The following is a 4,744-nucleotide window of genomic DNA, read 5'->3' as shown; positions in this document are numbered from 1 at the left end:
GTATCCCATCTCCTCCAGTTCTTCTTTCACGTCTTCGTGCGGTAGTCGCTTTGGGATTCCTTTTATTAGTGCTTTGATGGTCGGCGGTCTGTCCGCCTGAAAGGTGTAATTCGGGATTCCTTGCTTCCCGAGTGTGTCCATTACTAGTACGTAATCTTCTGTGGACGACAATATCAACTTTAGTAGGTCTTCCCCAATTTGCTTCACAGTAAACAACTGCTTGCAGTTGTCTTTCAGCCAGTTCCGTAACTTCTTGTAATCCTGTTTAAATTGTATGATGATTGGCGGAACTTTTCTTGAGGCTGCAGTTGGCGGCGCTTGGTCGGTGTTTTCGCCGACGTCTTCTTCTTGATGTTGTTCAGCTTCCTCTGGGCGCTGCTGTTCTTCACGGCCGCGCTGGTGGGCTGCCAGTGATGCAATGGCTTCGTTTAAAGTTGCTCCTGTTCCATGTAGAGGCTGGTACCGATTGGAAATCTCCAGTTCTCGGGCAACAATGAGCTGTCTGGGACGCGCTTGTTTCTTGGCAGGAGGCTGCTGGAACCCATCAGTGGGCGGCTCATTACGCACAAATAGTCTGTCAGTTGTGCGTGGGCGAGATCTTCTCTCCCGCTCCTCTTCACGACGACGCGCAATGCGTTCCGCTGCTGCAATGGCGGCATCCATGTCACAATTAAAATCCATTTCGGCGTCCTGTAGCTGCTCCGCAGCGTGGGTACTATTACTTCCCCCCGCTGCGGGTCGGTCCGTCATCGGTGTGTCGGCTGGTGGCGGGGCGGCCGATGGGGCAAGCCCCAACGGACCGCGGCCGGCCGACACGTGCTCGCTCGCTTCTCGCGCGCGCGCTGACAACACCTCCGTACTGTGCGACATCTCAGTCGGCACTGGAATAGGGAACGTCCAGAGCGGCATTAGAGCGCCACTCGCGGGTGCGGACCGAGAAGGGAACACCAGGAGGCCACGACCGCAGTTGGAGACGGCCAGAGCGGGCGCGGACGGAATAGAGAACACCTAGAGCGGCAGGATAGCGCGACTAGCGGGCGCGCACCGACTAGGGAACGGCAAACAGAACACCAGGCACCGGGCAGGCATAAATATGCGACCCGGTCCAGCAAGCAGCCAGTCTCAGGGAACACCTGATGAAGACGTCAAGTAATGACGTCGAATTATCGTTTTTGGAAGACGCTGATATCCAGCAGAAAACCCGATTTCCACGAGATGTCATCAAATCGCCGGGAAAGTCTAAGAAATTACATAAAGTGTGTTGTGTAACAATGACCGCTTCTCGTTCGACTGGTTGGTTCTGATGTTAATCATCACGAATCGATATGACGGCCATTCGCCCTTGAAGGCAGTGGCAGTCATTGGTGTACGCAGTGGTGATGGGTTTGGTCACTCCTGTGCCACCCTGTCGTCTCTATTATCAAGCTGTCCACAGGAGATGAAGAGAACTGTGTAACTCCCCGTCTTCTGTAAGTGATGTACCCACCAAAGAGTCGTCTTGCAAGTCATCAGCCCATGAGTCACTGGCGAGAGGCTGTCGGTGTGGTAGTAATTGGTAGAATCGATGGAGGAACATGTTGTACTGCTTCTCCTGATGGAATCTGGGTGATCCGCTACTGCAAACAATCAGAGTGATTATGATCCACCTGTCCACATCCTGATCATGTGCGTAGTTGTCCATTGTACATGATAATTGAACAACAACCAGCAATGTTTAAGTATGAAGGAACATGCTTCATCAGTTCGAATTTTGACCTGTCTTTCTCTGTTGAGTACGGGATACGTTGTAAAAGTCTGCCACTTCTCAGCCATGTGGCTATTGACAGTCTAGTACGACTTATAAGCGGACATAATGGACTTGGCAGGTACCTCGAAAGGCAGCTCGAATGCCTGAAGGATCCTCATCCTAGTCCTGTACGTTCAACAGTAACAGCGCCGATATGTCCATCTGAGTGACAAAGCTGGCGTTTGCCGGCAGAGCCAGCAACCACCTTTGTGCACTCTTCTTCGTTAATGATCTTAATATTGACTACACTGGCTGTGATCGAAAAGTGAATACCAATTATTTCCTGTGGATCTAGACATAATTCATCATGCAATAAGTTTTCTACTTCATATGCTCGCAGTCTTGGACATTCTGCTTGGAACATTAACTTGATATTGTTCTTTGTATATAAGTTCGCCATGTTACTTCAATGAGCTTGTAGTAAACGACTCGCGCTCGCGGGAAGTAAAAAACCTCGCGTACGTCACTAGACCGGTGGGGCGGTAAGCGCATGTCCTGCTCGCTCCGTCGCTGACGGCCAACTGCCACCTGACCTCTATCCAGCATCTACGCACAGATACATCAGTTATACAATAGGCGCTTATGACTACTCTTGCAACTTTTTCGGAGTTGGCAGAGTGGCGCATCTTACTACTTGCACATTATGTTGTTTTAATGGCCTAATAAAGGTGTACCCAGCGAGAATCACTGTTCAGACTATACCTGGACTCGTCACTGAACATAACCTGGGACCATGTACTGTGTACTTGACACCAGGCTTTACGGGCTCTTCTGTGACCCCCTCCCCCTTCCCCCCACCCCTTGCGGTGCCCACCCTAGTTGCCACCCGCGCCGTCCCTGCCAGTCAGCCCGTACGCTATTCGTTCGTTTCTTTCATCAGTCGACTCGACTGAATCGAGTTTTCGAGAGTAGTTGTACTTTCCTATGTAGCACGCGTCATCGTATTTTATACGTTTCTGTCTGGCACATAGATTCTAATGATCTCGATACGTTATTCTGTCTGTCATTTGTTCGAGAAAAGTCGCGAATATTCTGCTGTTGTCTTGTACAGAGAACCTTCGATACGTAGCGTTATAAATGCGGACTATTCGCCGAATAGGAAGCCACGTAGTTTACATTCAGAAGCAGAAATAGTAAGACTTAATACTGAATAAGTAAAAAGCAAATGTGTAGCAAGAGCAAATGCTAAGATTATTCAAGAGTGAGAGTGATCAGCTGATTGTGAAGTATTAATAATAGTAACTCATTAGTAATTACTCAGTAAAAATATTGTTACGAGACTCGTACAATATTTTTACTAATAACGTAACATTAGTTTCCTCTTACCTCACTCGTATATCTCCGGTAATAGTGACTTTCGAGAAGATTCCTAAAAACGCATTATCTCTATCGAATGCACTAGAAAGGAACGGCATCGACAATAAAAGTTCCTTATATATAAATTGCTGGATGACGTCAACACTGGAAACTCGCCCTCATTTTATATGGTGTAAGGTAGATATTTGCTTTTTACTTTCACAGTAGGTATTTGTGCACACTACGTAAAAGTCTGGAACCGAACGGTAGCTCAAGATATCTTTAGCGCCCCCTGCTTGAGGTTTTCCTGTATCCGCTACTAATAGAAAGTCATTGTATTTTCCTCAAATTTCGAAATTAGATTAATTATTTCTTGGTTAGGATTCTCCTTCTTTAATTTGTTCAAATTCATCTTGGTTTGCATGCCAATAAAATTGGCAGTCTTCCTTTTATTCGGACGTCTAGTGTCGATCAGCTGAGGCTGCATTTACATGTTGCACTGACAGATGGCGTTACTTCAGTATCGGAGCCAAGCTTTTAAGTCGTAAAGCCTAGTTTACACGACGACATCGGGTTGTGCCACTCGTTGCGTAGAATGAATTGCACGCAAATGGTTTCATAATTGACAGTAAACACGGCGAAAACAGTATATACTTCAGTTCGTCGTTTTGTGGTTTCCGGAGTCGTGTCTGAAATTAAAGTTTTTGCAGCTGCACATCGCACGAGTTGTGACGGAGTTAAAACTTGTTACCTGGAATCGCTGCATAAGAAAAAAAATAGGAAACCTGCTTCGATTCGTGACTGGATGAAGAAAAGACGTCAGCTCGGTTGTTCAGCATCCTTGCTGAAATAATTTGTCATGGAAGACCCAAGAAGTTCTTTTAATTATCTTAGATTGTCACCAGAACTGTTAACGTTTGTTCTAAATAGAGTTAATTATGCGATAAGGAATAAAGATATTGTAATGCATGAACCACTGTCGCCAGACTGAAATTACATGCATTACAATCGAGAACACTCGACATGCCATAAGATACGGTTTTAGTTGGTGATGACTCTTTTTCATTATTACCAATAATTATTAACAGAAATAATTATTAACATTAACAGCAGTAATTATTCGAAGCAGGCCTCATTAAGAAGAGAATGGTGTACAAACTACTCTCTAGTCTAGAAGATAGATCTGTATAGTGGCAATAAATCAAAATTCAAACATATGCGACTGGGAAGCACGGCTGCGACGTTTTAAATAGATGAATACTGAATAAAGAATGTAGCTTCTTGATTTGTGTACCATTTCCTCCTGTCAACAATACTCCTTAAAAAAAGTGGGCCAATTCGAACGATGGGATTTTAGTCCTGTAGACAAGAGCATTTCCACAGCTAGAATTACATTTGCTTGTATTTTTCTTAATTCATTTGTATATGTGCTCCTAATTCATTAAATTTTGCCCTGTAGTTCAGATATTGTCAAACTATCTATGTTCTGATCGCACGTGACGGTCTCAGGAGCAGCAATATGTTGCTTATTTTTGTAATCAGCATCACTGAAATCCCACAAACAAAAATATGCAAAGCATAGATATCCAAAAAGCGAACATTATTCTCCGTTCCCCACCTCATATTTCAGTTTGTCTAACCTCAAAACCCATTCAACTAGTG

This window comes from Schistocerca gregaria, chromosome 2, assembly GCF_023897955.1.
Source record: "Schistocerca gregaria isolate iqSchGreg1 chromosome 2, iqSchGreg1.2, whole genome shotgun sequence".
NCBI classification, from domain to species: domain Eukaryota; kingdom Metazoa; phylum Arthropoda; class Insecta; order Orthoptera; family Acrididae; genus Schistocerca; species Schistocerca gregaria.
The sequence above is the reverse complement of the archived record's forward strand: the minus strand, read 5'-3'. Positions refer to the sequence as shown.